The 22807-nt window shown below is 41.4% G+C and overlaps 1 protein-coding gene across 1 annotated transcript in view; it reads left to right on the top strand.

Annotated features, from left to right (window-relative positions):
* The window catches only part of PSPC1 (paraspeckle component 1), a 319494-nt gene extending 306926 nt beyond the window's left edge, over positions 1-12568 (top strand). The window contains exons 10-11 of the transcript XR_004539827.1: positions 9033-9142; positions 11377-12568. The gene's annotated coding sequence lies outside the window, so the exon portion shown is untranslated. The remainder of the gene's footprint in view (positions 1-9032; positions 9143-11376) is intronic.
* Positions 12569-22807: the final 10239 nt, after the last annotated feature.

Below are 22807 nucleotides of genomic sequence, written 5' to 3'. Positions count from 1 at the left end.
AATAAGTAGTAGTAGTAGTAAAAGATAAAAACCACACAAAACAAAGAATGAATTCCGGCAATGATAGAAAAGAGGGAAGAATATACAGTATAGAGAGAGAAATAAAACCCAAAGTGCAGCCCTAGTAAACCCTTACAGCACTAGAACCATCCAGCTCCATAGAGAAGAACTTTTGAGAAAAGTATGTCTTCAAAAGGGATCTAAATTTGAGATAAACTAACCCCAGGTGAACTAAACTGGGGAGGGAATTTCATAAGGAAAGTGAGATACATAAGAAAACTCTGTTAATAGTGAGTTCATAATGAACTGAGCAAATTGGGATATGAAGGCTCTGATAAGAACATAAAGCTCTAGATCAGAGGTATCCAACCTGCGGTCCCATGAAGTATTTTGTGCTGCCCCAGTCGAGGGTGATGCAGTGTTTTCCTCTGCTGCCCCCGGTTGTTTGCAGTCTTGCTGGCTCCCTCCTGTCTTGTTGCAGCGTTTGCACGGCCCCAGAAATTTTTTTTCGGCCATTGCGGTCCAGGGAAGCCAAAAGGTTGGACACCCCTGCTCTAGATGGACAATAGGAACGGATGAGGGAGGATAAATAGGAAGGAATATTGCAGTGGATGGATTTGAAGTTTAGTATTAGAATCTTTAATACGAGATGAAATAGGAAGCCAGTAATGTTGAATAAATAGAAGAGTATTCTGTCAAAACATGGGACATGGGAAAGAAGATGTATAGCTATATTTTGAATAGTCTACAATCTGCAAAGTTGATATTGGGGGCTGAAAACCCATTGTTACAGTATTCCATTTTCTATACCGTTCTCCCGGGGAACTCGGAACGGTTTTCATGAATTAATTAACATAACATATATATAACATAACTTTATTCTTCTATAATAATAATAATAACAGTTTATATACCGCAGTACCGTGAAGTTATATGCGGTTTACAAAAGATTAAACGAAGGTACAAATTGATTGAACTTAAGAGAGGTGGAAGAAAGTGATTAATAGGTCAAGTAAACCATTATTGAGGAGAGAGAGATGTATGGGTCAGTTGTCTAGATACTTCAGGAACAGGTATGTTTTTAAACGCTTCATGAATTTCTCATAAGTAGTGGGCGAGAGCAATTGTTCTAGATCTTTACCCCATAATGCTGCTTGATGTGAGAGAAGGTGTTCATGGTGTTTTTTCAGTTTACAACCTCTAACTGGGGGGGAAATGAAGTTCAAGTGTGAGCTTCTCTTGTGTCTTTTGGCTGAGAAGGAGAAAAGGTCAGTTATGTATTTAGGGGCTAGTCCGTATAATACTTTAAAGCAGAGGCGGGCGAACATAAACTTTACGCGTGCTTCCATCAGTAGCCAATGCAACTGCCAGTAGTAGGGTGTCACGTGATTAAATTTCTTTAGCTCGAAGATTAGTCTGACCGCTGCATTTTGCATTAATTGTAAACATCGCATATTCAAACAATTTCTAGGCAGTTTACACAGAAGAAGGCTGGACAATCAGTGAAATACAATTAATTAAAAATTCAACAATTTCTTAACTATGTTCAGTATAAAATTTTGTTAACCATGGTATCCACGTTTAGGAAATGAATTTATCAAACAGCACTATTTTAATTACTTTTCAAAATGCACCATAAAACAACATAACTCCACCGATACAATTACCCCACCAGGACTACTGCTTACTTGCTTGAAATGCAAGAGTCTAATACAAAGAAGTCTTGTATCGCTGCAGCCATTAATTTTTGGATAGGCAAATAGATTAGAACTCCTAGTTATCCTCATTGGGCTGTATAACGTAAAATGAGTTAAAAGGTAAGTTGGGGCAATTCCCCAAAACAACTTAAAACAGATACAAGAAAATTTGAATAGTACTCGTGCCTCTATCGGGAGCCAATGTAACAGTCAATAGTAGGGACTAATGTGGTCGTTTTTCTTCAACCCGAATATCAGTCGGACAGCTGTATTCAAGCAATTTTCCCTGTCTATCCTGGTGGGCTAACAATCTAATATACTTGAGGCATTGGAAGACCAAGTGACCTGTCCAAGGTCACAAGGAGCAGCACGTGTCAGAACCCATAACCCCAGGATACCGAGGCTGCAGTTCCAACCCCTGCGCCACACTCTCATAGCATGGCAGACATTGTCTGACAGGGATTAGCAAAGCATGGTAAACAGAATAAAATGACTTGGCAAAAAATGGTAAAGCAAGCATGCGTGATGAAACATAGCATAGAAGACATGGAACAGTAAACACTGTGTGGCAGACATGGCATGAGAGACTGAAGCATGGTAGACAGTGTGGCAAACATAATATGGTAAATACAGCGCATAGTATATTAGGACAAAGATGGCAAATACTATGACAGAGTTTGAAAGAACATTGTATGAGAAAACATGGAATGGTCAGACATAGGACAAGTGGAAGTTTGGGCACTTTGTCAGAAGGTTCAGGGAATTTGATTGGCGCACTTTCATAGAGGTTAAGGGGAAGAGATGAGTTTATATTGCCTTTCTGAAGTTCAGTAGGCCTATTAATAATGATGCACTGGGAGGGGCCTAAGGCTCCGATTGGTTCAGGTACCTATGAACCAATCAGAGTCTTAGGCCCCTCCGAATGCATCCTGGGATGCACTGGGGAGGGGCCTTAGGCATCTGAACCAGAGTCTTAGGCCTCTCCCAGTGCATCCCAGGATGCATTCGGAGGGGCCTAAGACTCTGATAGCAACAAGAGATAGAGATTCCTAAGAGTCTGAAACAAAAGATGGCGGGAAGTAGACAAGGAGAACATGCTCCCGACAGAGTTCCTACGAGCGTCGGGAACAGTGTAGTGCACCCAGCATGCTGTCTTGCACCAAAAACCATCTCCATGGTTTTGTAAAAAAATTTTTTTTGGGGGGGGGATAATTACATAAAATAATTACATACTGTATAATAAAAATTATAAAAATATTCTTTGAAAGTCTAAACAAAACCATCAGTATATTCTAAAGAAATGGATAGGGATTCTGTATTATCTTTTTCCAACATGCATCCATTCCCCACGAAGGTAAATATCCCTTTTAGGCAGTTTTTGCGCTATCAGTGTATTTGTGGCTTCAAACAGATATATTTACCAGCTAATGTTTCACTTGCTGACATTGATCATGTTAGGGGACATTTTCCATTTGGCCACTGCAGTATATATGTGGGTCATCATTTTTAGATTCCCAGTTGAATGTGGGTCATCATTTTTAGATTCCCAGTTGACCTTGAATAATCAGGTGATTTCTTTGAAATATCATTAAACTTGTTTGACCTCTCAAGTATTTTATGCGATCTGGTGCCCATGCCAGCTGGTATAGGTAGGAGAAACATGCAGAATTTTAAAGACAAGACTCATTGAACATTGTTCTCATTTACAGCATCAAGATTCTAATGCCCCTTTGCTGTCCCATTGTTTCTCTTCCTCTCCAAGCACATTACCAAAACACTTATCCACACCCTCATCAACTCAGGCTTAGACTATTGCAACTCGCTACTCTCAGGCCTTCCTCTTAGCCATCTTGCTCCCCTCCAGTCCGTCCAGAATTCGGTTGCACGACTCATATTCTGGGAGAGCTGCTTTACTCAGGTTACCCCCTCCTAATGTCACTTCATTGGCTTCCCATCTGTTTCCCAATACAATTCAAACTCCTCTTACTGACCTACAAATGCATTCACTCAGCTGCCCCTCACTGTCTCTCTTCACTTATCTCCCCCTATGATCCCCCCCTCCCCGTGAGCTCCGCTCAGATGGTAAGTCCCTCCTATCCGTGCCCTTCTTTTCAACTGCCAACTCCAGACTCCATCCCTTCTTCCTTGCTGCGCCGTATGCTTGGAACAAGCTGCTCGAATCCCTATGGTGGGCTCCGTCTCGGGCAGTGTTGAACTCACCTCTTTGAGAGTGCTTTTGACTCCTAACTTCTCTCACCTTGGGTTCTGCATCCCCAAACCTATATGTCATGTCTGTCTGTCCAGGTACCATCTATAAATGTCAAAATATAGTAGTAGCAGCTATGAACCAGCTATGAACCATTCTTTCAATGATCTATGGTTTGTGTGATCCTAATGCTGTTTTATTAAGGAAGGAGAAGCATTGGATTTTCTACTTGGGAAATTTGTCACCTGGGGGTTTAAATTGTGAGTGGGGTGTGTAAACTAGTTTTGAATGGAAGTTTTACTAGTTCCGTGTTTTGAAGAAATTGATTGCAAAGTATTTTATGCATGGGATTGCTTTGTCGGATTTAATCATTGCTGTCTCTGTTTGGAGGTGACGTAAAGATTTTCACACGTCATATATAGTCGACAGGGACACATTTTTTGAACAGCAAAGAAAATTTATGGCGAGAGGAGGTTGAATGCATGTACGTGATACTTTTTTAAATTTTCTTTTGCATTTATTTTTGATGTATGGCTTTTGTTTAGTTTTTGTGGTGTATTGTTTTTCTAAATTGGCAATATTGGTGTTATTTTCCCCCCCCCAGAAGATTGCCCTAATCGAAATACTCTTGTGATGGTAGGCTGTGTCAGGAATAATGGAAACTGCCAGCACTGGAGTCTGAATAAGACAAATAAGTTGCTGATTTGTGTAACTCAGTTGCATTACATGGATTGTGAAATTTTTACTAAATTACTGAAAATTATATAGACTTTTACCTCAATACAGTTTTTGTCACAGATTTTTTTTTTCAAACGGACAAAGCCAGGTGAGGGTTGAACATATGATTAGACATTGACTCACAGGATTGGGATCTGGAATAACTGGGCGTTATAAGAGATCCTATGATCTGGTCCTTGAATAACTATGATCCCCTATCCATTTGAGTAATTATTTTTAAGTAAATTCAATAATGGTCTTTAAGAACAAGTTATAGTTTTGAAAAATTGAGCTCTACCCCTGATTTTCTGTGGAAATACTTTTGTTTATGTGGGTGAGTAGTGGTATAGGTTGAGACCCTTTTCTTTTATCCAGGGCAGTCGGATAAAGCAGAACAGGCACCACTATACACACAGTGCTGGGTGCTTCTGTACTATTAGGCCCTGCATGTAACACGGTGCAGGCCCAAGAAAGAAATAATTAAAATAGATCTGACATGGCGGCACACTCCCTTCACCTCCTCCCCCACCAATTGGATACCCTCCCTAGTCACCGCTCTGAATCTCCACAAAGCCTGATTGCAACACTCAACTACTCCAGTGTTCCAAGATCAGATCTCCCCTCCCACAACTTGAATAATAATAACAGTTTATATACCGCAGGACCGTAAAGTTCTATGCGGTTTACAATGATTTAAAAAAAAAAAAAAAAATGCTTCAAATTGAGTAGAACTTACATATTTGGAGATTAGTGACTAATAGTTTATGAGATCAGTTGTTGTGGGAGAGATTGTGCAGATCAGCTACCTAGGTACTTCAAGAACAGATATGTTTTTAGGTGTTTCCTAAATTCACCATAGTTATTTGCATGCATAAGTAGTTTTTCCAGGTCTTTGCCCCATAATGCTGCTTGATAAGAGAAAAGAAGACCTGCCTCCAGCGCATATACCTGGTCACAGGGTATAATCCTAACCCTGACCCTCTCCCTATCACCAAGTGTATACACCTTGAAGTCAGCCAATACCAGAGGCCAGCCCTGACACCCCTGCAGACATTTGGAGCCCACTTCCATGAAACCTCTACCCCTTCAGCAAATATCCTGACCCCTGTGTCCACACTCCACCTACTCCAGGACTTACCCAAGAGTACAAATTGGGGCAGTAGAGCCCAGGTAGGAGTGAACTCCCTCTGCTGTCATCCAGGTCAGTGCCTGTATTCTAGCGGTAGGGGGACATCCACATATGAAAATCTGTTCTTTATATGGAAGAATGAACCCATGTGGTAGTACTGTGAGACTGTTGCTAGGATTCATTGGTGCCATTTTAGATATAAGTACCAACTTGGGCAGCCTGGGCTCTACTACTCCACCAATTCAAGACTCCTGGGTAAGTCCTGGGGTTGGTGGAGGGTGAATATTGTGGGCAGGGCTAGGGGTTTTGTTGGTGGCCTAACTATCTTAAAAGGTAAAGGGTCATGGATTTGTTAAACTGCCTTTCTATGGTACAACCAAAGCAGTTTATTATATGCAGGTACTTTCTCTGTTTCTAGTGGGCTCGCAATCTAAATACTTTTACCTGGCATAGTGAAGAATTGTGACGTCAGGAGCTATAGTGTAAATTAAAACCAGTTCACCAGGTGGTTAGCCCACTGCACTAATCACCAGATTATCTCTTCAGGGGTACCTAGGCTAGCCTAGGGGTGTATAGAATTGATGATGGGGAGGCTTAGGTTCTTTAAAAGTGGGGGGAGAGGTAAATTGGAATCCTACTTGGGAGCAAGGATTATGTGCTGGGGGTAGTTTTCTGAATTTGGGGATTCAGATTGGGGATTAGGTCTTCAGTCGGACTGCTGAAAACTTCAGATTTGCAAAACAGAACTCAAGAATTACTGCATTTGACTTGATGAAAAGTTTAGTCGACTCTTGACTAGTTTTCCATAGTACAGTCTTGTATAAGAGTAATTTGCATGGGAAGGTTTCTAAAGGAAAAACTTTTCTATGAACTCACCACAGACGTTATTGTCTGAAGTTATATAAATAAAAATATTGATAAGCCTGATACTTTTTGGAACAAACTGCTTTGGGCTGATAAAAGGAAAGTTGAGCAGTTAAGCTACAGGAGCAGTATTTGACGAAAAGACCATCTCCATCATGAAAGTGGAGGTGGGTCTGTTATGCTTTGGAGTTGTGCAATAGCCAGTTGCAGTGTAAATATTGTACAAGTGGAAGGAAGAATAGCATCAACTAAATAACAAATAATCCTAAAATCTTATATCCTAGTCAGGGATGAAATTGAAACTGGATGTTTCGGCAAGCCAGTCCAGACTTGAATATTATTGAAAATGTATGGAGAGATCGCATACATCTAGTGCGTGCAATGAGATCTAAGAATGTCAGTGTTCTGTTGTGCAGGAATCATTCCAAAAGCAAGAATAGAAAGATAACTTACCTATAGGAAACATTAGGAAACTATGAATAATGCCAAAGGGGATATTATGACTGTTAGAATACACAAACTTTTCTACTGACTATATGCACCATGTTCTTATGTTGATTGCATTAAAAAAAACTGCAATAAATAGTTTTGCATTAATGTTTGTGGAAAGACATTTAGTTTAGAACATAAGCAATGCCTCCGCTGGGTCAGACCCGAGGTCCATCGTGCCCAGCAGTCCGCTCAAGCAGCGGCCCAACAGGCCCAGGACCTGTGCAGTAATCCTCTATCTATACCCCTCTATCCCCTTTTCCAGCAGGAAATTGTCCAATCCTTTCTTAAACCCCAGTACTGTACTCTGACCTATTACGTTGGGTAAAGAAGAACTTCCTAGTATTCGTTTTGAACCTGTCCCCTTTCAACTTTTCCGAATGCCCTCTTGTTCTTTTATTCTTTGAAAGTTTGAAGAATCTCTACTCTCTCTATGCTCTTCATGATCTTGTAAGTCTCTATCATATCCCCTCTAAGTCTCCTCTTATCTCTTTTCCCTGGAGAAGAGGAGACTTAGAGGGGATATGATAGAGACTTAGAGGGGATATGATAGAGGCTTACAAGATCATGAAGGGCATAGAGAGAGTAGAGAGGAACAGATTCTTCAAACTTTCAAAGAATAAAAGAACAAGAGGGATTCGGAAAAGTTGACAGGGGACAGATTCAAAACAAATGCTAGGAAGTTCTTCTTTAATAATAATAATAATAATAATAACAGCTTTTATACCGCAGTACCGTGAAGTTCTATGTGGTTTACAAAAGATTAAGTAAAGGTACAAATTGACTGACTTTTAAGAGGGTAGAAGAAAGAGAGTAATAGGACATGAAATTCATTGTTAAGGAGAAAGTGATCAATAGGACAAGTTAATCACTATTGAGGGGAGAGAAAGAGTGGATCAGCTGTCTAGATGCTTTAGGAAAAGGTGTGTTTTTAGATGTTTCCTAAATTCCTCATAGGTAGTGGGCGAAAGTAATTGATCTAGTTCTTTACCCAACGTGTGGTGGACACCTGGAATGCGCTTCCAGAGGACGTAATAGGACAGAGTACGGTACTGGGGTTTAAGAAAGGATTGGACAATTTCCTGCTGGAAAAGGGGATAGAGGGGTATAGATAGAGGATTGCTTCTGTTCACTTATGGTATTTATTCACTCAAACATACAATTTGACCATACAATTATTTAAAGGAAAACGAGGCAACTTAGGGCTAGATTTACTACGCAAACTGATCGTGTACTGATTGGTTTGCGAGCCCTTTGCGACCCGATTTTCCTACGACCCGATTCATTAACCTCTCCTCCAATCCGATCCCGATCCGTGCACACAAATGAGGGGGAATCGGTATGCAAAGCAGGAAGGACGTGATTCACTAAACTTACCAATTGGCTGGCCGATCAAAAAACTAGCGACTGGTCAGAACCAGTCGCTTGTGCTAAAACCCTGCTGTCTGTCCCAATTCTCCTGCTCTGGCCGCCCTGCTCTCTGCCCTGACTCTCCAGCCCTGCTTAGCCCTGACTCGCCTGCCCTTCCCTGCAGTGTGTTCTCGTGGTTTTAACCCGCAGGTTTAAAGTGGGTTAAAACCATGGGCTCGCGAAGTTAAAAAAAAATAGTTGAAAAAAACAGGCATAAAGGACCACCAGCGTATGTGCAAACCATCTACAGTCTAGAAGATGGTCTGCACATGCTGAAGGATTGCTCTCCAGCGATCTGTGCAGTTGGTGGGGGGCGTGCCAATGATTGCCCCCATTTGCATGCAGGCCTTTAGTGAATTTGTCGGCCTGCATGCAATCGGGCACGGATCGGACACGGAAAGGAGGTTAGTGAATCTAGCCTTTAGACTTAGCTGAAGGTGTAAATATTTGTGTATATGTGGATAGATAATAGATACATATGTATTTAAAGTGTAATACATTTTATATTATTCACTTCTAGGAGAATCATAAAATATTAAATGGCGGATGAAAGTATGAGAGACTTCCCTTTTTGGTTTTATTGTCATCAAAATTAAACCCTGCAACTCTGCATCCTCTAATTTTTTTCAGGTATGTTTTTATGTAATCATATATGTGTAGGTATTAGATTATACTTGGTTTATCTTGGCTCTACATGCTGTAGTTGTTAGAAAATGTTGGGTAGTTAATATCATCTTTTCTGAAGAAAATGAAAGTAGGCTTTTATTATGGGACCAATTCATCTCGCTGTGGGTCCAAAGCAGAAAGCATTACCGTATTTTCACATAGATAACGCGCACCCGTGTAAAACGCGCACACGGGTATAGCGCGCAAAAAACACATATTTATGTACATAAATTTTTATATACCGCGCACACCCGTATACCGCGCATGCTGCCCGACTCTCCTTTCGCCCGCCCCGACTCTCCTCTGGAGACCCTGACTCTGTTTTCGCCCGCCCCGACTCTCCTTTCCTCCTTGAAGTCCTGTCCCTACCCTGAAAGCCTGATGCCCCCCCCGACGTCCGATTCACCCCCCCGCAGGACCGCTCGCACCCCCACCCCGAAGGACCGCTCGCACGCACCCCCACCCTGAAGGACCGCTCGCACCCCCAACCCGAAGGACCGCTCGCACCCCCACCCGAAGAACCGCTTGCACCCCCACAGCCTCCCCTCCCCCATGGAGAAGCTGTCTACCTTGTTTCCGGATGCCAGCGAGCCCAGCTGTTTCCTCTGCCGGCGGTCCCGCCCCTTCTCTGAGCCATGCTGTGCTGCTTTTTCTTCCGGTGGTCCCGCCCTTTCTCTGACATCAGAGAAAGGGCGGGACCGCCTGAAGAGGAAGCAGCGCAACACAGGGCTCTGAGAAGGGACAGGACCGCCGGCAGAGGAAGCAGCTGGGCTGGCATCCAGAAACAAGGTAGACAGCTTCTCCATGGGGGAGAGGGGGAGGCTGTGGGGGTACGAGCGGTCCTTCGGGGTGGGAGTGCGAGCGCTCCTTCCGGGTGATGAATCGGGCGTCGGGGGGGGGGGGGAACTATGTAAAAAAATTTTTGTACAACGCGCTCACGTGTATAACGCGCAAGGGTATGCGCGGTTTGTAAAAACCACGTATAACACGCGCGTTATATGCGAGAAAATACGGTACTGCTGGTGGGATTTCTTAGGAAGAGGAGGAAATAGTGCATGCTGCAGATAGGCAGACTGTTTCTTTGTTTAATGTGGTTAGTGGATTTCATTTGCCAGTGCAGGTGTTCTCGCATAGAAACCCTTACTGCAAACTGCATTAAATGCAGTCATTATAGGTTCTGCAGCATTGCAATAAAAAAGAAGTTTTGAATGGGAAACTTTACCAGGTCTAGGGCAGCAGAGAAGTGTTGGCTAAGAAGAGTAGATGTCTAGCAGCATCCCCTCTCCTACTGCAACCTGACCATCCTTCCACTAGTCCTATCCCTCTAGTAGTCTTAAGAGCCTCCCTATCTCCAACATGGCCCAATATTCCCCCAATATTAAAACATAAAAATACCTGGTGGTCTGGTGAGTCCCACCCCCCACCAACATCAACAAACTCACATCCCTGATGGTCTAGTGGGCTCTCTTTCTTCTCCCACTGTGACCAGCCCACCCCTGACCATGGGGAAAAAACCTCTCTTATTGTGTAGTGGCGCCCTGACCCTTTTACCATGCTCCCTGGCAAGCCTTTCTGCATCAGCAGCCTCTAAATTAGCATTTCTGAAGTGTACAGAAATAAAATTAAAGGAAAATAAAGGACAGAAACTTAGCCTAAAGAAAATGATGGGTAAATTTGAGAGGAAAAGATTTTAAAATGTTACGAATTCTTTCCTATTCTAATCCAATTTATGACCATAGCATATGCTTACTTTTTAAAATATACAATAAAAACAGTACAGAAAATTCATCTCGCAATACTATTTAGCCAGCCTGAAAATAAAGTGCCTAACATAAAAACATTAGCTTAGCCATACTGTGACAGACCAAAGTTCATCAAGCCCAGTATCCTGTTTCTAACAATGGCTAATCAAAGTTACAAGTATTTAGCAGGATCCCAAAAAGTAGCTAGATTACATGTTTCTTGCACCTTCACCTTTCCCCAGGTATATCTTAATAGTCTTACAAACTTTTTCTCCAGGAACATGTCTAAACCTTTCTTAGACAACTTCACTAAAGGCTTTACCATATCCTCCAGTAACAAGTTATGAGGCATCCCATCCATTCTGCCGAAATGAACTCTGTATTTTTTTATAATGGAAATGTTTTGAATGGAAATCTATTTGATTAAAGAAACATTTTAACTGAATTTTGTTGCAGAGGCCGACATAAAGATGATTGTTCATACTGACGTAGAAGATATGTAGATAAGCAATTAACATTTGGGTTCTCTGAAGCAGCTAACAGCAAAACCAGAAGTTGCATTGGAAGGAGAGAATCAGCCAGGCCTGCAACATTGCCTCTTCGTCAATGAAGCTTCTAAGAGGCTGGTAGGCTTGGGTGGGAGGTGCAAAGGGGCTGACCCAGTAGGTTTGTTTGTTTTTTTGCCGTTTGACCATAATCGTGAAGGAGGGAGGGGGTTGCTTGGGCTGCTGAGCTGGCTGGAGCTGAAGGGAAGGGAGACAGGTGCTAGATCTGGTCTGGAAGGGTGGAAGGGAAAGAGGTGCTGGACCCATGTGGTGGGGGAACTGGAAATAGAGGGAAGGGAGAGGTGACAGATCCACACCTGTGTGCTGAAGGTGTTGAACCCATGAGAAGTGAATTAGAGGGAAGGGAGAAAGGTGCAGGACCTGTAGAGAGGAAGAGAGAGAAGGGAAGGGAAAGAGAAAAGCTGAGCCAAGGGGATGAAGGAAGAGTGAGTAAAATATTGAACAAAGTAGAGGGAGGGAAGAAAAAGAGAGTGTGAAAGACACATTGGTGTAAGTAAGAGAGAGAAGCTGGACCCAGGGAGATATACAAAAAGAGGAGGAGATGGTGGGCATGGATGTGAGCATAAGAACAGGGACAAAAAGGGGAATGCTGCATAGGGGTGGTATATAGACACAGAGGGGTAATGCCAGATATGGGATGTTATATGGACACAGAAGATGTTTAGACATGGGGGAGAATAATTATGCAGAAGGAAGATGTTAGAGACTCGGGTGGGATAGGGATATAGAGGAGTGATACTGTAAACAAGGGGAAGGGATCATAGAATGGTGAGATGATAAAGGCAGTGAGACAGGCAAAAGGGAAATACTAGAAAGGGACGAATAGGATACATAGAAAAGGGAGATGCTGAACATGGGGAACAATACATACACAGAGATAGAAGATGGATGGTGAGCATGGAGAAAGAAGAAATGTCAAATGGTCAGGAGACCCTGATAAGTGATTTGAGAAGACAAAAAAAACAGAGACCAGTGCCTGAGACCAACATGATTTGAAGAATAAAATGAAGAGACAACAGAAGGTAGAAAAAAATAATTTTATTTTATATTTTGTGATTAGAATATATCAGTTTTGAAATATGTGTCCTGCTAGAGCTGGTAATAGACATAACTGGGGACCGCAAAGCGTAGGCTGTGCTTATTTAGCTTCCAGCTGGCTTAGGGCTCTCTCTCTGACCAGGGAGCAGTTACCCTAGTTGCAGTCCCCTAACACTATTCCTGCCATGTGCGACTTGAAGTATTCTGTTAGCTTGATTTTTTCTATGTAGCATTCTGTAGTAATTTGACTTCAGTTTTCTCAATAGTGGAGGGGATATTTGTGAGAGGGGAGACAGGGGTTTTGTTAATCCTTGCTCTGTATTATTTATGTTTATAAAATGACAATTGTACAGAATATTGTTTCTTTTTATACTTTAATAAAATAAGTTTAATATAAAATCATAACTATTTAAGAATTGTGCAGATAGGATCAGACGCTTTGCGGGGATGGGTACTGAACTTGTGGGTACAAATATGTCCCCTGTGTCATTCTCTAGTGGGGACTACAACATATTTTATACACTTGCTCAAATGTGAAACAGTTTTGGCATTCTATGTGGAGTAGAATTGAAAGTATTTATAGTTTTCGGGTTCCTTTGATTTACAAGTTTTTATGGTCTGTAGCTTTGCCTCATATTTTGCAAAATTCTAAATCTAAATTGTTTGATATATTGATGGGTATGGCAGTACAGCAAATCTTAATGAACTGGAAGAACCATTTTTTTCTGACTACCTGGTGGAATACTGACTGCTTAATACATAAGTATGAGGAGGTAGTTGCTGTCAAAATGCATATTTTATGTAATTTTAAAGTTTGGAAGTCTTTAGATGTTTGTTAGACTTTGTATATTTTTAATGGTGCTTTTTCCATTGTGGTGAATATTATACGTGTTCATGTTTTCACAATTCTTCAATAAAAAATTTTGAACTAAAAAAATAATCAATAAAATCTATCAAAGTTTTTAATTTGTTTTGAAACTTCATATATCCTGGCACTGTCCTAATAATTGTAGGTAAACTATTCCAAGCTCTGTTAGCAAAGTGAACATAGAATGAAACAATCGTTTATATTTTACATCTTTACTAGAAGGGAGTCTCAATAAGAAAGTATCATATATTCTAGATGAAGAGAAAAAAGAATGAGAATAAAGATGAATAAGAGATTCTGATGAAATAGCAAGCAAGATATGAAATATAATGCATGCTGTTGAATAATATATGGGCTTTTACAGGTAAGCAATTACGCTTATGATACAATTCAGTAACATCATATTTTTTCAATTTAAAGATCATGCTGATTGCTGTATTTTGAATACTCTGAAGTTTAGAAGACATCGATAAACTCAAATCTGCATATAAAGAATTGCAATAATCCAATTGTGACAAAACTAACATTTGAACCAAAACAGCAAAATGAGGGCCATGAAATAAAGATCTTATCACTTAGTTGTTTCAAGCTATATAAAGTTTTGTTCCAAAGATTAGCGACATGAGGCTCAAATGAAAGATTCCAAAATTATGCCAAGAATTCTTGAAGATTTTTTAGTACTTAGAGAGAATCCTAGAGTTAGTGAAAGGGTAGAAGGAATTTGCTGCAAAGAAGTATGAAACCAAAGTATTTTAGTTTCACATGCACTTAAGTTTAAGGGCCTCTTCTATTAAACTGTGCTAGCAGTTTTCTAGCGTGGAGAGCCGCGCTGCTCCTGACGCTCATAGAGTTCCTATGAGTGTCGGGAGCAGCGCAGGCCATTCATCGTGGCTCTCTGTACTACAAACTGCTAGTGCAGTTTAATAAAAGAGGGGGTAAGTGTAGCCCATTCTAATAGATGTTTCCTTCATGTCAGAACAAAGTGGTACTAATAAAAAAAAACAATGAGAAGCAAAGCTGAAAATGGCAAGGCTGCTGAAAGAGCCTAATAGTAGATGAAGTAAATGTCATCCTTTTGGGGCATATTAAGGACAGATATAGAAGAGAGTGGTGAGAAAAGGTTTGAGAGGTTGGGTAAAAAGATGCAGGTAAGGAGTTGTATTATATAAGGGATATTGTCCATTTGTCTAAACTGTATGAATCTCTAGTGGACAAACTGGACAGTCCATTTAATCTTGATCTTTTCTCATTTATTGGGTTAATATATGATGTGGAATGTAAAGAAATGAGAAATAGCAGATACTTAGAGCAGAGTTAAGCAGTGGTGATAGGAGGCACAGCCATGACAGAATTCAGATATGGATAGGACAGATGCAAGCAGTGATGTACCTAGGGTATGTCTAAATAAATAGCAAAAGTGACAGAGATATAGTGAAAATCCAATACAGTACTCCCCCAATATTGGGGGGGGGGGGGGTTCCATTCCAGGAAACCCCGTGAATCTCAAAAAAACACGAATACGGTTTTTCATGGGAAAGCCTGACGAGGGCAGCAGAGCAGCCGGAGCGCCACGAGTGCAGGAAATCACTTGCGGTACGCTCCGACTGCCTCTTCTTGCACTAAGTCGGGCCTTATCCAATCAGGAGGTGGTCGGAGTGTACCGCAAGTGATTTCCTGCACTCACGGCGCTCCGGCTGCTCTCTCCTGCCTCTCCCGCTGCCCTCTCCTTGTTGGCGGTTTGCGGTCGGAAAATACCGCGAATGACCGGGACCGCAAACCGCTGACGGCGAACGACCGGGGGAACACACTAATATCAATAAATCACTCATTCATATGGACTGTGCAAGGAAGTAGATAATGAATATGCACAAACAAGACTTGATATGTCAAGGGTGGAAAAAGCCTCAGATAACAGACCCTCCCACCATCCACAGATGGGATTTAAGGTGTTCAGGCTAAACCTCATAGGTATAAAAAAAACCATCCTTGACACTATATAACTGGCTCTGTGCAGTGCAAAAACAGAAACCAGTCGGTGGTGTACCGGTCGGTTTCACAAGATAAGTTGATTTGTTCCACTATCCATTTTGTTTAACTTCTGTCTTTTGAACTGCACAGACCCAGTTATATAGTGTCAAGGATGTTTTTTTATGCCTATGAGGCAGTTATATAGTGTCAAGTCTGGTCTGTGCATATGCATTATCTACTTCCTTGCACGGTCAGGCTCAAGGAATGGGCATCGACATGGCAGATGAGGTTCAAACTGGACAAGTGTAAAGTGATGCATTTCGGTAACAAAAATCTCATGCACGAATACAGGATGTCCGGGGCGGTACTTGGAGAGATCTCCCAGAAAAGGGACTTGGGAATTCTGATCGACAAGTCGATGAAGCCATCCATACAATGTGCTGTGGTGGCGGCGGCGGCGAAAAGGGTGAACAGAATGCTAGGAATGATAAAGGGGATCACAAACAGATCGGAGGTTATCATGCCGCTGTACTGGGCCATGGTGCACCCTCACCTGGAGTACTGCGTTCAGCACTGGTCGCCATACATGAAGAAGGACACGGTACTACTCGAAAGGGCCAAGAAAAGAGCAACTAAGATGGTTAAGGGTTTGGAGGAGCTGCCGTACAGGAAAAGATTAGAGAAACTGGGCCTCTTCTCCCTCGAACAGAGGAGATTGAGAGGGGACATGATCGAAACATTCAAGGTACTGAAGGGGATAGACTTAGTAGATAGACAGATTGTTCACCCTCCCAAGGTGGGGAGAACAAGAGGGCACTCTCTAAAGTTGAAAGGGGATAGATTCCATATGAACATAAGGAAGTTCTTCTTCACCCAGAGTGGTGGAAAACTGGAACAATCTTCCGGAGCCTGCATTAGGGGAAAACACTCTTCAGGGATTCAAGACAAAGTTAGACAAGTTCCTGCTGAACAAGGACGTACCCTGATAGGTATAGTCTCAGTCAGGGCACTGCTGGGCACTGCTGGGCATGATGGATCACTGGTCTGACCCAGCAGCGGCAATTCTTATGTTCTTATTGGTATCTAGTGTATGTGACACGTAGAGCGATTATTTTTCTTTTTTTTAACACCCACCCCATATAAAAAGGGATTGGAGGAGCACCCCTTAGAAGCTGCACCTGGGGTGGACCGCTGCTACCCTCCCCCCTTTTGGTATGCCACTGCCTGAGGAAGGGGATTTTGGTCTCCAAAGTTAGTAAAAAATATGCATTAAAATTAGTCCAATAAAAAGATTACCTTATTTCTATTTTCTGTTTATAAATGTTTACTAATACAGCTAAAATACTATTTTTTTCTAAAGCAACAACAAAAAAATAACCTTTTCCTACCTTTTGTCATCTCTGGTTTCTGCTTTCCTCATCTTCTCTTCACGTTCCATTCTATCCAGCGTCTGCCCTCTTTTTCTGTCCCTTCCATTTTTCTCTTTCTGACGTCACTCCCTCACCTATGCTCTGGTTTCTCTCTTCTCTCCTTCCCACACCAACTTTCTTTTCCCCATGCTCTGGGATCTCTCACCGCTCCTCATAAAAACATAAGAATAGCTTCACTGGGTTAGACCAATGGTCCATCCAGACAAGTATCTCATCTGCACGGAGGCAAATCCAAGTCACAAATAGCTGGCATAAACCCAAATAGTAGCAGCATTCCATGCCACGATCCAGGACAAGCAGTGGCTTCCCCATGTCTGTCTCAACAGCAGACTATGGACATTTCCTCCAGGAACTTGTCCAAACCTCTTTTAAAACCAGCTACATTAATAGCTCTTACCACATCCTCTGGCAATACACTCCAGAGCGTAACTATTCTCTGAATGAAAAAATATTTCCTCCTATTGGTTTTAAAAGTATTACTTTGTAACTTTGAGTGTCCCTAGTCTTTGTAAATCTTGATGCAGTAAAAAATTGATTAACTTGTACCCGTTCTACACTTCTCAGGATTTTGTATACTTCAATCATATCTCCCCTCAGCTGTCTCTTTTCCAAGCTGAAGAGCCCTAACCTCTTTAGTCTTTCCTCATGTGAGAGGAGTTCCATCCCCTTTATCATCTTGGGTAAGGGGCTGGAGAAGTTGCCGTACAGTGAAAGATAGAGAAACTGGGTCTCTTCTCCCTTGAAAAGAGGAGACAGAGGGGACATGATCGAAACATTCAAGATGATGAAGGGAATAGACTTAGTAGATAGAGACAGGTTGTTCAACCTCTCCAAGGTAGAGAGAACGAGAGGGCACTCTCTAAAGTTAAAAGGGGATAGATTCTATACAAACGTAAGGAAGTTCTTTACCCAGAGAGTGGTAGAAAACTGGAACACTCTTCCAGAGGCTGTTATAGGGGAAAACACCCTCCAGGGATTCAAGACAAAGTTAGACAAGTTCCTGCTGAACCAGAACGTACACAGTGGGAGGTAAGGCTAGTCTCAGTTAGGGCACTGATCTGTGACCTAAGGGCCGCCACGGGAGCGGACTGCTGGGCACAATGGACCACTGGTCTGACCCAGCAGCGGCAATTTTTATATTCTCTTCTTTGAACTTTTTCTAGTGCTGCTATATCTTTTTTGAGATGATGAAACCAGAACTGAATGCAATACTCAAGGTGAGGTCGCACCATACAGGGGCATTATAACATTCTTAGCCTTGTTTACCATCCTTTTTCTAATAATTCCTTGTATCTTGTTTGCTTTCTTGGCCGTGACTGCACATTGGGCCGAAGTTTTCAGTGTATTGTCTACAATGACACCCAGATCTTTTTCTTGAGTGCTAACCCCCAAGGTGGACCTTAGAATCTAGTAACTATGATTTGATTTATTCTTCCCAATGTGCATCACTTTGCATTTGTCCACATTAAATTTCATCTGCCATTTGGACACCCAGTCTTCCAGTTTCCTATAGTCTTCCTGCAGTTTTTCACAGTCCACATGCGTTTTAACAACTTTGAAAAGTCTACTATCATCTGCAAATTTAATCACCTCGGTTGCAGTTCCAATTTCCAGATCATTTATAAATAAGTTAAATAGCACCGGGCCCAGAACAAATCCCTGTGACATACGACTATTTACTCTCCTCCATTGAGAAAAATGGCCATTTAACCCTTTGTTTTCTGTCCTAATCCACAATTCAACATTGCCTCCTATCCCATGACTCTTTAATTTTCTCAGGAGCCTTTATCTACATGTTTCTTCACACTTTCAAAGAAGTTAAGCAAATTGGTGAGGCAAGACCTCCCTCGGCTGATCCCATGCTGACTGTTTCATTAAATCATGTTGCCTATGTGTTCCACAAATTTTATTTTATTTTTTTAATAATTGTTTCCACTATTTTGCCCAGCACTGAGTTTAGGCTTACCGGTCTGTAATTCCCCAGATCTCCCCTTGAACCCTTTTTAAATATTGGCATAACATTGGCCACCTTCCAATTTTCAGGTACTACAAACTATTTTAGCGATAGGCTACAGATCAGTAACAGATCAGCAATTTCATGTTTGAGTTCGTTCAGTACCCTGAGATGTATACCATCCGGTCCAGATGATTTATCATTCTTTAACTTGTCGATTTGGCTTAGTACGTCTTCCAGATTCACCAAGATTTCATTCAGTTCCTCTGCCTCATTACCCTTGAAAACCATTTCTGGTTTAGGAAGATTTCTTACATCTTCGTCTGGTAGCTTTAGCCTTATCCTCCCTGAGCGCACCTTTTACTCCTTGATTATCTAACAGTCCCACAGATTCTGTCACAGGTTTTCTGCTATTGATGTACCTAAAAAAATTGTTACTATGAACTTTTACCTCTTTGGCAAGTTGTTTTTCATATTCTTGTTTAGCTTTCTTTATCAACGATTTGCATTTAACTTGACCATGCTTATGTCTCTCATTTTCTTCATTGTGATCCTTTTTCTATTTTTTAAAGGATGTTTTCTTGGATGTAACAGCCTCTTTCACTTTACCTTTTAACCACACCGGCCCTAGTTTTCTTTTCTTTCCACCTTTTTTAATATATGGAATACATCTGGTCTGGGCTTCCACGATAGTATTAACATTTACGCCTGGTTTACACTTCTGACCTTTGCCACAGACCCTTTTAGCTTCTTTTTAACTATTTTCCTCATTTTATTGTTGTCACTCTTGCAAAAATTAAATGCCGGTACAGTAGATTTTTTTAGCAACGTCACTCAAATCATTTCAAATTTGATCATGTTTGTCAGCCTAACATTGCTAGCAATCAACATTTTGGTTGCCCTAATCAATGTCAGCAAAGGCCTATGGGACATTATATCAATCTGACTCTGGAATGTTGATGCAGTTAGACCCTAAATGCTCCTGCACAGAATTCACATACACTAAGCATCCAACCAGACTGAATTGTTTATCAAGATTGTCTACTTGAATGGGACAAAAAAGCCAGAAACTAATCCCATCTACCATGCCTGCAAGTATCACACCTTCCTTATCAATTAAACTAACCATTGTTTCAAACAGTTTTCAAATTATAAACAGAAAGATACTGGGAAATACAATAGTTTCTATATTCAAAATAAGATTCCAAGCTATAAAAGCCTCCTCTCTGCAACACACCTAGCTCTATCTCTGGAACCCAAAGCTTAGACCATCACCTCCATCCCCCTTTCTCTCTCTGGCTCTCCCTGGAACTTCACGCTTCTCTGTCTCTTGTCCTTGGGACTCTGTAAGGCAGGTAAACTGCTTTGCTCTCACAATTGTAATGCTTATGAATATTGCTTTTCTATAATATATTCTTTATGCAATCACTTTTGGCTGTGCTTGTTATTTGATTCTACTTCCTAATGAAACCTCTGTGAGGAATTGAACTCGGGTCCCCATGGATTGTAAGGCCGCTTCAACCAAAACCCCTCCAAACCTTACAATGTTATGATCACTGTTTCCCAGCGGACCCAACACAGTTACCTCCCATACTACGTCCTGCATTCCACTAAGGACCAAATCTAAAATAGTTCCCCCTCTTGGCGGTTCCTGGACCAGTTGTTCCAAAAAGCAGTAATTTATGACTTATAGGAATTTTACTTCCCCCATTTATCCAGTCACTGTTTGGACAGTTGAAATCACCAATAATTTCTAAATATGCTCCATCCACACCTCAAAACCCCTCTCAAAATCCCACAGCTCATGGAACCAAACACCCAAATCTACCCAACAGAAAAAGGAAAACAAAGTGTAGAAAAACCTCAGTTTTGCTCCAAAGGTAAAACACCCCTCCATAAAAAACTAGTCCACTTTGTCCATTAATCTTTATATCAAATCTTAAACTAGTACTATAAACTGGTCTTCAGAGAGAATTAGTTCAGTAGTGATCATGCATAATCAATGCACTACTGAAATTACACCATAGTACATTGTTAGGCTTCATAGTAAAGGCAAATGAATGAAAACTGGGACACTTAGCTGCAGTAATCTCCTCATGGTTCTGATTCCAAGCAGATTTCACAGGGACATAGCAGCAGGATTGTGAGGCTTGTGAAGTCTGTTTGGAATCAAAACCATGAAGTTCCTGCTGCTAAGTATTCTGATTTTAATTCATTTGCCTTCTGGAACAGTTTTCCATGTCTTCCAGTTTAATATTGATCTGCTTCTGATTGCAGCATTGCAATCTCTTCATGCTATCCCATGTGTGTCTATGACCATTAATCTACTGCCTAGATATCAATTGTCCGTTTCCACCTATGGTCCACACTCCTCTTACTGACCTGCAAGTATATTCACTCTGCAGCTCCTCAGTATATCTCTTCTTATCTGTCCCTATGCTCCATTCCGAGAACTCTGCTCATTGGGTAAGCCTCTCTTGTCAGTACCCTTCTCCTTTACTGCTGACTCCATCCCTTCTACCTGTTGTCATCCCCTTGTAAATCCCTACCTGAGCAGTAAGCATTGATTCACCCTTTTTGTCCTGTGTGTTTGTCCTAATTAGATTGCAAGCTCCTGTGAAGGGGCAGTCTCTTGAGTGTTTGTTATTTATGTAGTGCTACCAGATGTATGTAGAACTGTACACTAAATAGTAGTAGTATTTTGCTAAGGCTATTTCATAACATAGCTCTCCAGACCACTTTGTCTCTCACACTGATGCTGATGAATCTGTACTCTCCCACCAAATCCTCTGTCATGTCCTTGCTATCAGCTGCTGCCATGTTTTTAGGATCACCACTGCTGCTTTCATCATCCAACGGTCTCACAAATTCCCTCACAGGTTTTCTGCTTCTAATGTACCTAAAAAAAATTGTGTGCTTTTGCCTTTTTTGCAAGTTTCTCTTCATATTCTTTTTTAGCTTTATCTTTTTTTATTTATTTATTTATTTAATTGAAAGTTTGAATATTATTATCAAGTATATACTTGTACAGAAATAAATCATAACAACAAAATTAAATTATTACCAAAATAATTAACTATACACTTCTCAAGTCTACAATATTTGGATCCAAGATTTTTAAAAAGTGGATTTAAATAAAAATGTACTAAGGAGATTTATTACTTTACGTCTAAAGTCCAACAGGATGGAGATCACTTAATTTCAAGAGGCTGATATGGGGGAAGGGAGTTTGGGGAAAGAAATGAAGGACGATAGGACTAGAGGAGAAATTAGCAGTGGATGCTAGGGAAAGGTGAGAATGAGGGCTACAGAGGGTGAGAGTCAGAGGAACGTGCTTAAGTCTTGAAGGAGGGTAGAAATCAAAGTAAAATGGTCACTAGGAGCCTGGATAAGGGGTATGATCGCTAGCTCCAGCCTCTTGCAGTCTGTTCAGTTCCTGCTATACCAGAACAGGAAGTTACATCAGCTGTTCCAGTGTAGCAGGGCTTGAAGAGATTGCGAGAGGCTGTGGAGCCTGCCAGTAGTGCTCTATTTAAATTGTTAACCCTGCTGGCAGGCTATAAAAAGTTAGGGGAAGGAAAGAGCCACCAACCTGCCGACCACAGAGGGAGGATGGATGGATACCCAACAATGGAGGGATGGAGGCAAGGAGAAAGAGATATCCAACCATGGAGAGGAGGAGGAAAGGAGAGAGAAAGAGATACCAAACCACAGCGAGAGGGAAGGAGGAGAAGATCACAGTCACAGGAAGATTTGCAGGCAGAAAGAAGTGCAGATAAGGTATAAAATAATCTTTGAGAGGACCAGATTTTGGAAGCAGGGATGGGAAAAACAAGGGAGATGATAAGGAGGGGAAACGATGAGCACAGAGAGGGAGGGGAGCAAAAAGAGAAGGTACCCATGGAAGGGGAAAGAAAGGAAGCAGAGGGAGATGATGGTGCCCATGAAGGGAAGGGAAGAAAAGAAAGGGTGACAAAAACTAGATAGATTTGAAAAGGAGAAAAAAAATGGAAGTAAAAGTTGATTGTGAAAGATAGACATAGGGCAGGAAGTAAAGAGGACA

Source organism: Geotrypetes seraphini, chromosome 6 (genome assembly GCF_902459505.1).
Source record: "Geotrypetes seraphini chromosome 6, aGeoSer1.1, whole genome shotgun sequence".
In the NCBI taxonomy this organism is placed as follows: Eukaryota; Metazoa; Chordata; class Amphibia; order Gymnophiona; family Dermophiidae; genus Geotrypetes; species Geotrypetes seraphini.
Note: the sequence above shows the minus strand (reverse complement) of the source record. Positions and strands in the feature narration are given on the sequence as shown.